The sequence below is a fragment of the Phascolarctos cinereus genome, unplaced genomic scaffold, assembly GCF_003287225.1.
Source record: "Phascolarctos cinereus isolate Bilbo 61053 unplaced genomic scaffold, phaCin_HiC Scaffold_5;HRSCAF=322, whole genome shotgun sequence".
NCBI lineage: Eukaryota > Metazoa > Chordata > Mammalia > Diprotodontia > Phascolarctidae > Phascolarctos > Phascolarctos cinereus.
The window spans coordinates 447,248,807-447,262,802 of NW_027555958.1; positions in this window are offsets into that span (position 1 = coordinate 447,248,807).

Here is a 13,996-nt window from a genome sequence, read left to right on the forward strand (position 1 = left end):
AAAGTAGCAGCGGCTGAGCAGAATGGAAGGGGAAATTCAGTAAGTATAAATAACAGCAAGTGTAACATTTGGGCTCAAAAACACTTCCAAGAAGGAACCGGCCAGGTCAGCCTGAGTCAGCACGATGGCTGGAATTAAGGGAATAGGGAGCCGAGTTCGAGTCCTGCAAGGCCTGGAGCATGGGGAGAGACTGGAGAGAGTGAATTTGTCCCCAGTGGATTAATCACCTACTATGGGCCTGGCACACCACCTGGTACAAAGAAAAAAAGGGAGCTAGGCCCTGCCCTCAGGGAGCTTCCATTCTGGTGCTTGGTGGGGGAAGGGAAGGTGGGGAGGGCTGTTATGTGGAACAAAGATCAGCCTGGCAGATCAAGTAGCCCCTGAAGGCAGGCCCAGGGACAGTTGAGGGGGTGGTGAAAATTTCAAGGAGGCCAACTCAGTTCAGGCTCAGTGTTAGGAAACCCTTGCTCACCCTAGGGGCTGGCCAGGAGTAGAAGGGACTGTTTTGGAAAGGCAGTGAGCTCCCCATCCCTGGAGGTTTCCAATCAGAAGCCGGGTGACTCCTCCTGGAGGATGTTGTAGAGGGAATTCGTGTTCAGGTGCGGGTTAGGCTCAATTCTGTGAGAATGTTACATGATAAGCAGGATGAATGCATGGGAAAGGGTGCTTGGTGTCCTTGGGTCCCTTGGGCCTTGGGGAAATGCAGAGAGCAGCCCAGAGTGGGTGGAGCCAGCCATGGGAGATGAGCCTGGGGATGGGAGGGGCGGGCAAAGAAGGGAAGCTGGCTTTCCCACTTGTAGAGTTGGTGCCACCTGACACCTGAGCTGGGCCGAGAGAGCGTGGAGCCTGGCTCAGTCCCCACCCCCACCATCCCACGGACATGGCCTCTCCACCCCTGCTTAGCATTTGTACTCCCTGGAGTGGCTTTCTCTGTGCTAGGCACAAATAGTCTGGGAGCTCATGAAATACTTGTTTGAGTGACCCTGGACCTAAACTAGGGTGCTATCACTGAAATTGATCCAAGGTTATTATCAAGAACCTGGGAGGTCCCCGGAGGCAGGGAGAACAGTGAGAAAGCTATTTCAGGGGTCTAGGCTGGAGTGAGAAGGTCTGCTCTAGACTGGTGGTGCAGGAAAGTCTCTCGGAAATAGCCTACTCCAGCTTTCTCCTTTTACACCAGAGAGTAACACAGGCAGTATTGTGAGAAGTGAGTCTTGAACCCGGGGCAGCCTGAGGAGTGGGTGCCATCCTTCCTGTCCCCTTCTTCACGGTGGCCTCTCTGTGACACCAAAGAGAAGGAGAATGATGCTGGCCAGAGAGAAAGGGGAATGTGAGGCCTCCAGGGCAAACAACCTGGACTCAGGGTAGTCATTGGCAATCATTGATGAAATTTCTAGGGCCCTTTATGGTTACAAAGGTTCCCCATACCTTCCTTTCACCTCCCCCCCCATAACCTGTTGGAGAGTAGCTGGGGCCTCATTAGCTCCATTTTATAGCCAGAGGGGTTCAAGGTTCAAGATCTCAGAGCCAGAATTCCCACCATTATCATTCTGGAGGATCTGGCCCTTGGTGAAACTTTTCTGGCTAGAAGGAAGCAGAAGGAAATGAAAGGGGAGCGGATTCACCCACCCAGTGCAACCTCCCAGGGAATAGTCCAGAATATGTTTCAAGGATTTTAAAATATGGGGAGGGTGGGAATTTCTAGGTCTGTTGGAAATTTCTCCTTTGAGCAAGTGAGTGCAGGGTCCCTGTGCCCTGAGATCTTTAAGTAGGAGGCAGACTGTGTGAGTCTAGCAGTCTAGAAGGTCTAGAAGGAGAAGCTGCTGTCAGACACCAGTCTGTGGGTGCCCAAGCCCCTCTCCTGTCTTCTCTGTCTGTCTGTCTATCTGACAAATGCCTATTTCTGTCTCTGTTGATCTTCACCCTAGTGTTTTCCATCAGTGTGGTATCTGACCTTGATGTTGTGTTCATCCTTATTGAAGGCTGAAAACATCATGCTAAAAAGCATGGGAGGAAGCACACAGCCTTGTTTCACTCCATTGGTGACTGGGAAAGCCCAAGAGCATCATTGTCCATCATCCAGAACCCAAGCAAGCATGCCCTCATGAAATGGGGGTACGATACTAATCAACTTCCCTAGGCCACCAAATTTTGACATAATTTTCCATAAGCCCTAATGACTGACAGTATCAAAGGCCTTGGTCAGATCTACAAATGTTGTGTCCAGACCTCTGTTCTGCTCCTGGCATTTCTCCTGGAATTGTCCAGCATCAGACACCATATCAGCTGTTCCTTGGCTCTTTCTGAAGCCACACTGGCTTCCAGGTGAAGGATCAGCCTATTAAGGAGGACTGTGGTAAGAATCTTGCCAGCAATGACTGAGACCTCCCTGTGATTATCACAGGACAATCTATTTCCTTTACCTTTATAGAGAAGGACAAAATGACTATCTCATGAAGAACTCATATAGGACAAGCGCTCACATGGTTGTCAGAAAGAGTGATTCAAGGCCACTCTTAAGAGCTTTGGAATTGGGGGCAGCTAGGTGGTGGAGTGGATAGAGCACTGGCCCTGGATTCAGAAGGACCTGAGTTCAAATCTGGCCTCAGACACAAAACACTCACTAGTTGTGTGACCCTGGGCAAGTCACTTAACCCCATTGCCTAGCCAAAAAAAAAAAAGAACTTTGTAATTGATAGTGAGACATGGGAGACGCTGGCACAGGACCACCCAGCATGGTGTGCCCTCATCAGAGAAGGCGCTGTGCTCTATGAGCTATGCAGAATTGAAGTAGCTCAAAAGAAACTTGAGATGTGCAGAGTTAGAGACTCCATCCCAAATGTTCACATGGACTATGTGTGCCCGACCTGTGCTATAGCGTTCCAAGCTCCTACTCGTCTGATCAACCAGTCTGTAACTTGACTCTAACAGAGTGGTGTCATTTTGGTCCTTTTTGAGAACAAAGGACAACCACTACCACGGCTTTCCACTGTGCTCTCCTACAGGTGCTGATTAATGCAGCTGTGTGAACTAGGCAGGGTAGTCTTTAGTGGTGAGCCATCCTCAGGAATTCAGAGTCATCCTGACAGGACAGAACCAAGGAGATGATTCAGTTGCTTCATGGTGGGAGAGGAAGTAGAGTTGTAGGGGCGTGGGTAGTGGAAGTGGGACATCCAAGGGCGAGAACTCAAGCCTGCAGACAGGGAATTAACCAAGAGGCAGATTTCAGCTGAGTAGTGTGGAGGAAGTCCAGTGCAAGCAGAAAGATGGGAATTGTGGGCCAAATGATAAGGCATACTTGAATGAATGAATGAATGAATGAATGAATGGTGGATGACTGGCTGCTTTGGGGGAGTGTTTTAGGGGAGACTTCTACATAGAATGGCAGTTGGATCTAGCCTCTGAAATGCTCTGATTCTCGTAAGTGGGTGAAGACCAAGGAAGCAACTCTTTGGGCCCAGACATCTTCCCCCATGGACTCTCTTCTTTAACTTCCACCCAGAAGTTCCTGGGACTCTGTGTTGCCTGAAAGCTGTTAATTAGAGACTATCTGGGATGGCTTAGAATCTTCTCTAGTTTTCTTAAGAAGCGTGAACTGGAACTCTTAGCTTTTCTGTTCTTTAGTACGAACTGGTACTGATTCTATCCTCTGCCTTGAGCTTAGCATACTCCTCGACCTTTGCCTTTATGTCTTTGTGTTGAGGTGTGTGAAGATAAAACTTCTGGAGTTTGGGATACTGGGGAGTGTGGGTCAGGGGTCAAGGTTGTGCAACAGTAGGTGGGGGGGTAGATTTCTGGCTATTTTCCCCAGAGTCCCCACTATCAACGATGCCCCAGAATTGAGGCTCAACTTCACTGCATCGGAGGGGACAAGGAGGTAAGAGAGTGGCAAACTGTGTGTTTAGGTGAGTACTGTAGATGGTTTTAATTAGAGATGTGCCAATGGAGATACTTCTGAAGAGAAGGAGGAGGAGAGGATGAGAAGGGGGGAGAGACAGACAGACATACAGACTCAGAGAGACAGAGAGGAGATGATGGGATGCTTGGGTGCTTATGTTTGGGTGCTTGTACTTGGACCCCAATTTCTCCCTAGCCTCAGAAACACTATTCGTCTGGTCAACCAGTCTGTAACTTGACTCTTAACAGAGTGGTGTCCCTGACAGTTTCTCCCAGCTCAAGGACACTGTGCCTAGCAATTACTCATGAGTGGGCCCCAACAAGCCCCTTATCTCTCCCTGGTGCAGTTCCAAACAACACCTGAAGGAATTATTAGTTTGAACTGGCTTTGCACCAGGTCATAAAGACATTCTTAGCCACTGGACTATCTATACTACCACCCTACCTCATTATCTACATGCTGGACTCCTCATTATCTGTATTCTAGACTTAAGACATATGTATACTCCCCACATCTATCTTGTCAAACAAGACATTGATTGGTGGCAGACTGGACAACTCTCAGTTGTCCCTGACCGCTAGTTAGCTTAGTGATATAGCAGGCCTAAAACCACACCTCCATGTGGCCCCCCTTGTGGGCTTTTCCCAGTGAACTCCGGGTACAATGCCTTCGCAGTAGATATAAGTGCATGTTTCTTTAAGAACTGACCACTCCTTAACCACTCCCTAATCCCGCCCTGAATCACCTAGTTAGCATATTTGACACTCGGCTTATATTTTATACTATATAAACTTTAGCTATACTCTTTTAAAATTGCAGGTTCCTTAAGAATCCTTGCCCGCTGAAAAGCATAATAATAAGCTTTTTGCATCTTGACTTAAAGATTGCTTGAGTTTGTGAATTCATTTCAGACGACCCCATCTTGTACTTCGGTCTTTGAGGGGTCCCAAACCTCTCAGACCTCATCAGAGAGACTGTCAGGGACAGAAAGAACAGTGGCCTGGCACTGGTATCAATCAGAGCCATTCTATTTCCTAAAACAAACAAAAATTTTTTTAAGAGGTAAAAAGTTCTCCCTGGGTGCTCTGTAACTGGAAAACTGGGAAGCAGCTGAGAGCTTCAGAGAGTCCTGTGACCTTTCTTCCAGAGGGAAGGGTTGGTGTAATTTCTTTCTTTCTTTTTTTGTTTTTTGTTTTTAGGCAATTGGGGTTAAGTGACTTGCCCAGGGTCATACAGGTAGTAAGTGTCAAGTGTTTGGTCTGAGACCGGATTTGAACTCAGATCCTCCTGACTTCAGGGATGGTGCTTTATCCATTGTGCCACCTAGCTGCCCCCAGAGGAAAGGGTTGGATAAGAGGCAGCTGGGATTCCTGATCTAGGCCTGAAGTTCCCCCAGCCCCAACACTGCCTAAGTCTGTGCCTCTGAGGTACAGCTATAGGACAAGCTCAGAGACGAAGGAAAGACAAAGATGTGGGTGTTCTCCCCTCATTTATAAAGTCGCAGCAAGAGCCACCCCAAACTCTGGGCTGCATTAGAGCCTCATCAAACCCTGTCATGGACTATTGCCATCACAGACTAGCTGTAACCTGGGCATATTCTGGCAATACTGAATTGTGGAACTACAATAGGAAAGGATGTGGGAGTACAACCAAATACGTCCAACAGGATGCCCTCGGCTCCTGGATTCCAAGGAACCGGATGAAAACGTAATTGGGAAATATTTAACAAAATTAAAGAAAATCAAATACACAACATTACGTTTTAAAACTGAGTCAATATTCAGCCAACAGGGCTTCTTACCTATGATTTAGTGGCTCTGTTTCTATTAGAGTTTCACTATATCCGAGCTTAATCATAGCCTTCTTGGAAGAGGGGTAAATGGGAAAAGGAAGAAGGGAAAAAAAGAACGAAAAAAGTGTACAGCAGAAAACAAAAGGAAATTTACAAGGAAGCAAAGCAAAGATGAACAGCTCAGAACTGTGTAGTATTTATTATATAGGCTTTCTTGAAATGGAAATTTATTGTTGTATCATTTGAATCCTCTCTCTTTCTGCTGTGCACATGGCAATGCTTTTTTTTCCTGTGTATTTAAGTTTTAACATTTAAGTTTATAATGTTTCTTTTTCTTATTATGTATTTAAATTTTAGCATTTAAGTTTAAAATAGACACCACTGGTATTCTCCCTCCACCCCGCTCGACCTTTCACAGGATCCCTATCAGGCAGGCCGTCCCCAGCTTCTTCTGAAGTGCAGTGTCCATGAGGAGAGTAAGCACAAATTTTGAGAAAGATGGGAGAAAGGTACGTGTTGGGGGGGTGGGGAATTTCAGGGCCTTGTGGTGGAAAAGAAGACTGTGCTGTGACCTGGCTAGTCTCGGTCCTCCTGAGGCACAGCATCTTGGTAGACAGGTGAATACAGTGGCATTACTGGGCTTGTTGATCTGTGGGCAGCTTCTGGATGTAGCATTACCACCTCCAGCTACAAGCTCAGCTACTAGCTCTCATTAAAACAAAACAAACAAACAAACAAAAAAAAGCCTTTTCAGTTTTTTTTTGTTTTTTTTTAACTTCACCATGCAAATGACTTCTGGAGAAAAAGTTCAAAGGTAGTCCACTCCCAGAGGGGACGAGGCTTAATATCAGCCTGGTTTTTTTATATGCAAATGAGCCACCTGGAACCTCAGATCCTTTTCTCCACTCAAATCTGAATTGAGGCAGAAGGGGTGGAGTTTGCATCGCCTTGGGTCTGTGACTTGATTTCTTACAACTTATAAAGGGGTTAGCTTCTGCCAAGAGAACAGACCCTTACATCTATAAAAAGATAGGACAAACAAGGTACTTCATGAACAGACAGAGGGGAAGGTCCCAGCAGCTACCATGACTGGGAAATGACAGGCCTTCCTATATTGGAAGAAAGTGACTTTGTGCCCCTAAGCCTCTTCTCCAGACCAGACAACCCTGGCTAGTCAACCTTCCCCGAACCAAACCCACCTACCTGCCGATCTAGGCACATTGTCCCTCTTAAAGTGTGTCTTTCATAACTACATAGAACACTCCAGCTGGGATCTGAGCAATGAGGAAAAGTATGACAGGACTTTTTGTCACGCTTTTCTGAAACTACTTTAGTCCCAGACTTGGAAGAATCTGTAATTTTATTGGTGTGATCATGCCTTCCACAAAGCCTGCATCAGGTCATACAAATCTTTCCACCCTTCTCTGGATTCATCACATATATAATTTCTTAAAGCAAAGTAATACTCAGTTACATTCAGATACCACAGTTTGCTTAATCATTCCTCAAGGAATGGGCATCCAATTCTTAACTGTCACAGAAAGTGGTGCCAGATATAGGGACTTTCTTCTTATTGTTAACTTCCTTGGGGTTTAAGCCCAGTAATAGAGTCTCTGGTTCAAAAGGTATAGACACTTTATTTTCATAATTCCAAATTGCTTTCCAAAATTATTTTCTGATTTCACAGCTCCACCACCAACGTATTGGTGTCCACAGCCTCTCATGTGCTTTTATAGTCTAGCCTCTTAAAAATCTGAAAACCAGCTTGTAAGCTTTAAGGCTGGAAATCAGTGCCAGTGATTATCATTAGCCCCTGTTGTCATCCTGCCCTCTCTCTTTGCCTGGCCTTGGCTCACTGTCTCCTAGTTCGGAGTGGAAATCACTGGTCCTCTCTGCTCTGTCTGCTCAGGAGCTGGCTCCTATCTGCTGCCTTCCCTAAGCCCTGTGTGCCAAGGTGTTCTGCCCAGGCCTGCATACTTGTCATTCTTCACACTCGAGCTTCTCTGCTATTGAAGAGTGAATTCCTGTAGCCAGACTGTGCCTCTGCAGCCTCTGTGTCTCCAATCCTTGGCCTGGCCTGTGCCTGGCTTGGTGCTTTACTAAATGCTTGGTACAGTCTTGTCCTCTCGCACGGGACTGGGGAGCTGCCCAGTCATCCTGGGCTGGTAGTTTCATCCCAGCATGGGTTACACTGCTGGAGAGAGTTCAGGTAAATCCCCTGCAAGGTCCCAGGTAGAGCCAGGTGTGGGAAGTTCCAGGGCTCAAAGAGGCAGGTGAGTCCTAATTATTTCCTACTTGGATCATTTAAATAATAATGACTTCCCTGTGTTCTGGGGTTGTGTAATTAGGAAACCACGAGGTTTCCTAGACCAGAAGGCCTGGAGGAAGTACCAGGATTTTTTCCTTGTCTTACTCTAGGAAAGTGCATTCTAGGCAAAGGTCCCCCACTGCATCCGGGACCATCTCCAGTCCTCCTGATCTGTATCTGGCCACTGGACCAAGATAGCTCTGGAAGAGAAAGTGAGGCTGGTGACTTTGGACATCCTTCCATCACTTAAATCCAATTCACTTGCAAGTCATGGCATCACCTTTCCCATGTCAGGGTCTTCCTAGAGAACAAAGGACAAACAGCAGTTGAGGTAAATCCCAAGAGTCTGGGTACCAGCAGGGGGAATTCTTTGGCCATGTCCCCCAGGGAAACTTAGGAAAGACTGAGGATGCACAGAGTGGGGAGGGGCCTGGCACCCTGGTCCTCCTAACTGGTTTCCAGGCTCTCCCTACTCCCTAGCCAGCTACCAAAGCAACTTCCCCAAACCCAGGGCTGCTTAACTCACCCCCTCCTCATTGAACTCCATTCGCTCCCTATATCTCCAGAAACAGACAGAAATCCCTCTGTTCATGCTGAAGAAAGCCTTTTACAACCTGACTCCTGCCTACTTTTCCAGGCTTATTACACATAATGGAATGCTGGGACTGCCCATCATTGACTCACCCCTAAAAGGTTTAATGAAGTCACCATTGGAGGGGGAAGGAGCTGGCTCCCCTTTCCAGAGCTTGGCTGGCATCTGCCTTAAAGGTTCATCCCCACTAGGTCTTGGGCACAATTGACAGCTGGCTTACTAATGTCTCTCTGCTCAGGGATGCTCCCGTTAATGAGAGCTTGGGCTTGGCTGGAGGTTCCATCCATGTACCTCCTTTGTGTTTTGCTTTGCGACTTCCCAGTGGCAGCCGTCTACTGAGACCTTTTCCTGAATCTCTACTCACTTGCAGGCTGACTGTAAGCCTGACTCAGGCCAGTGCCATGGTATTTTAAGTCCAAAATTGGAACAAAAGGAGACTGTCATAGACCATCTAACAGTTAACATAAGGAAGTTTGCTTAGCCCTAGTAGAAGGAGGTTATTCAAAGAAGGGAAGGGATGTCCACCCAGAATATGGCTTGGATTCAGCTGAACTCTGCCCGTGGGGGTGTTGGTCATGCTGCTGGCCTGCAGTCGTAGGCCTGAAGGATCAGCTCCTACCCTCATGCCCCAGGAAACCAGAAGCTGCATCTGCTGCCCAAGCCTTATTCCCCTGATCCAGTTAGATCTCCTGGACAGGCTCAATATCTTTAAAGGAAAACCCAGCCTAAATGGCATGGGAGTAATAACTAGTCAGTAAACATTTATTAAGCACCTACTGTGTGCCAGGCACTGTGCTAATCACTAGGGATACAAAGAAAGGCAAAAGACAATCCCTGACCTTGAGGGGCTCAGAGCCCAGTGGGGAAGATAACATGCAAGCAAACAATTCTGTACAAACAAGCTGTAGACTGGATAAATTCTGTAGAATCCACAGAAGGAAGGCACTCGAGTTATGAGGGATTGGGAAAGGCTTCCTATAGAAGTAGATTTTAGCTGGGACTTGAAGGAAGCCAGGAATCCGAGATGAGGAGGGAAGGCATTCCAGACACTGAGGACACTCAGTGAAAGTGGTCCTCATAGAGAGATGCAATGTTTTGTGATAGGAGGAGCAAGGAGGCCAATGTGCCAGAGCCTAGAGTAGATGGGGGGCTGGATGAGGGGGTAAGGTCTGAGGAGACCGGAGAGGTAGGAGGGGCAGGTGATGAAGGGGCCCAGGCCCACCGAGCCTCAGAATGAACAGAGACCAGGTGCACCTGCCCACCTGTAGGGCGACACAATGGAAGACAAACTCTTTTCTTTAGGCTCCTGTCTCCCAGAATCCTCCGAAAGCCCAGTCAGAGATGATGCTCTCTGGAGCTTTGGGGTCAGCTTGATTCTTTTCTCTCCGTGGCCACCCTAGCATCAAAGGTGCCACATGCACATCACTTCCTCCCCATCCCTGGCCTGGCCACATACTCTGTGTCCAGCCCACCTGGCTTTCTACCTCATGATACTTAATCTCCCTTCTCTGGGCCTTTGCACTCATCATTTCCCCAGAACTGAAATGCCCTCCCTTTCTCACCTCCACTTCTTAGAAGCTAATTTCTAATTTTTTTCGAAAGTTAGTTAAGGTGCCACCTTCTGCCGGAAGCCGTTCCCAATGCCCCTTAGCTGTTCCTGCCTTCCCCCCACCCATATACCTTGTGTTGATTTTATCAGTATTTATATGTGTGTCACATACATGTGTTTGACACCAGAATGTCTCCCCTCATAGAAGGAAGATAGGGGCCATCCCACTTTGGCCTTTGTAACTCCAAGCATAGTGCTGTGAAGAGAGCAGGCATCTAATACATGAATTTGGATTGATTGGCAGTGAAACAATGTGATAATTAGGGTGGAGCAAAAGGGGCTTTGTTCCAGATGTATGGAATCTAGCAGTTGCTGACAGCACTGTGTGGAAACAGTTTGGCTCCTGATTGGCAAGGAGAATTAGTTAGACTGTTAAGTGGAAACTTTGTTAAAAACAAGTAAACTCAGACCAACAAAGAAAGTCCTTACAAGTCTTCTGTTCTTTGCAGGTAAAAAGAAAGTTTCTTTTTCTTAGGGAAAGTCTTGCCCTATAGTAAGTCCCAACCCTGTGGCAGAGGCTGAGATAAGGCTCCAGTTCTCCCACAGGGAAGAAGGTTGCTTCATTCAGCCTCCTGGGCCCCATGACTTGGTGTGATTTGCCTTCTAGGAGGAAGCCCCTGTGTCCTCGGTGTCCCCTGCTGTGCTGTGATAAGAGCAGAAGAAGGGGTTTAAGGTGTGTGAGGTCCCTGGCCCCCCTGACCTCATCTGATCCTCCCTCAAGCACTAGGTGGGGCAGGGGGTGGGTTTCTACAGATATGATATTAGCTTCCCTGTTTTACAGATAAGGAAACTCCTCCATCAGTTTGCTTGTGGCCACAGAGCTTTTAAATGGCACTAGTGAGTGAGAAATCTGGTACCCTGCAGCCCCTCAATCCCAAGCCTTCTTTCTCCTCCCCTTCCAACCCTTGCATGGCACCTGCTGACCCACCCTCCACCCTGTTACCTCCCACTGCCTTACTAGTCAACGCTGGTGATTGTTTACTTGGCCCAGTCCATCAGCCTCCTCTGCCCCCTTAAAACCCATCAGTGACTCCCCCCAGCCAAATGTGCTGGTCTTTTCCCAGGTGGGTTCTAATCTTTCTAAAGCTGGCCCCTTGAAGCTACCCCTATCATCAGCTTCTGATTGATGCCTTATGTTTTTTAAAAAAATTTTAAATAATATTTTATTTTCATTTAACATGATGGTACACATATAACCTATATCAGATTGCTTCCCATCTTGGGGAGAGGAGGAGTGTGTGTGTGTGTGTGTGTTGTGTGTGTGTGTGTGTGTGTGTGAAATTTGGAATTAAAAATTTTATAAAAAATTAATATTGAAAACTATCTTTATATATAATTGGAAAAAATAAAATACTATTTACAAAAAAATAATATTTTATTTCCCCCAATTACATGTAAAGATAATTTTTTAACATTCATTTTTTAAAATTAAGAGTTCCAAATTTTCTCCCTCCCTTCTTCACCTCCCCCCTCCCTGAGACAGTAAGCAATTTCACATAAGTTATACATGTGTGATCATGAAAACACATTATTTCCATGCCTCATGTTTTGACATCATAGTCATTTCTAGAAGTGCTGGGCCCTGAGCCTTCCCTTGTAACAAAGAAAAAATAGTAAAGCAAAAACGCTCGAGCTAGTGGTGGTGATAGATCCAGTGTTCTGCCCTGGATGTCCTCCCACTCCCTGCAGAGAGAAAGGGGGTCAATTTTATTATCAGTTGTTCAGGGACCGAGGAGTTTGGCTTCCTCTAGATGTGGTCATTCCGATAGTTTCAGCCAGGGTGACCCATTACCCCATCTCTTATCTTCTCTGAAGCTATTTCCTGCCCAGCCTCTCTAATCACTTCTGTCCCCTACTCTGGTTCCCATGTCGCAAACTTAGTTGCTCTGGCCTTGGCCTTCTCCTCCCCTGTTAGCATGACTGTCCCTGAGAGTGCACATCCATCCCATCCTGGCTCTTTCACCTTTTGTGCCCCCAGAAGACAGGTACAGAGAAAGAGACTTGGGAGTTTCTCCTTAGACCCAAATCTAACACACTTTCATTTATTGGTTAAAGATTTATTTAGCACCTACCATTTTCTTTTTTATTTTTTTAGTATTTCATATTTCATTTTTCCCCAATGACAAGTAAAAACAAGTTTTAACATTATCTTTTTTTAAATTTTGAGTTCCAAATTCTCTTCCTCCCTTCTCTCCCCCTTCATTGAGAAGGCAGGCAATTTGATACCATTTTCAAGAGAGGCAGCCTGGCCTGATGTATAGAAACCATAAAGGCCTGGGTTGAAGCCTTGCCCCTGACAGGCTCTGTGACCCTGGACAAGTCACTGAATCTGTCTCCGTGGACCAGGCAACTGAGATGATAAATTTCAGAATGGGTGCCAACCTAGACTTCCCATACCTAGGAACAGCTATGTGATATGTGATGTAATATACTGAGAGCTGGACTTGGAAACAGGAAGACCTAAGTTTGAATCCTGCCTTAAATGCTTATTAGCTATGTGATCCTGAGCAAGTCACTTACCAGATATCCACCTCAGTTTCTTCATCTGTAAAATGGGGATGATAATAGTACCTACCTCTACAGGTTGTTGTGAGAATCAAATGAGATGATATTAGTAAAGAGCTTTGCAGACCTTAAAGGGTGGTGTAAATGCTAGCCAGGGGTGTGACTGCTTTATAGAACCATACCTGTGGCTGCATGTTGATTTAGAAAACCACAGATTACCATTATTTAGGTTGTACTGTATTTTTATTTTATTAAACATTTCCCATTTACATTTTAATCTGGTTCCAAGAGTTGCTAGCCAGTGTGACCAGCCAATTCAACTCTTCTGATACTGCTATTGTTATTATCAATATAATCACAGGTCTGTCCTCTACCTCTGAGGGCCAGACACTCTTCAGGGCACTGGGGAAGAAGGGAAGATAATAAAAATCTGAGCTCTGTCCTTAAGGAGATCCTAACAGAACTAGGGGCTCCTGTAGAATGGGCACTGAAGACAAAGGTGCTTCTGCCTGCCACCCTCTGGGGGCACGTATGATTTTAAAACCAAACATAGAGACAAAGAAGGAAAACATGGGGGGGGACTGCCAACCCAGACGGGGCAGCAATGGGAGGAGGAACAAGAAGAGCTAAGGACACAGGAAGGGAGCAGACCCAGAGCTAGGGGGCAGAAGCCAGGGTCCCAGGCCCCATCCCAGGGCACAGAGTTCTGCCAGGTAAGGAAGGTGGGGTAGGGACTACCTGATAGTGAGCCCTCTCTGGGCTGGCCGCAGGCTCCTACAGGTTTTCCTGCCCTCTTCCCTCCAGTCTGACCAAGCCAGACCAGACCCTAGCCCTGAAACAATTCATTTTCTTTTTTTTCTTTCTTTCTTTTCTTTTTTTCTTTTTTTCTTTTCTTTCTTTCCTTCCTTTCTTTCTTTCTTTCTTTCTTTCTTTCTTTCTTTCTTTCTTTCTTTCTTTCTTTCTTTCTTTCTTTCTTTCTTTCTTTCTTTCTTTCTTTCTTTCTTGGCAATCAGAGTTAAGTGACTTGACCAAGGTCACACAGCTAGTGAGTGTAATGTGTCTGAGGTCAAATTTGAACTCAGGTCCTCCTGACTCCAAGGCTGGTGCTCTATCCACTGAGCCACCTAGCTGCCTCCTGATACAATTCATATGGAGAAGACATCCACTCCTTTTTTATCAATGGAAAATCTGTGTCACTACAGATGCAAAATGTCAAAACAGGCCTGGGGCTGACCATGGGGTGGATCAGCTATGGGAGTATCTGTAATGGAACAGCCTGCCCATGGAGGAGT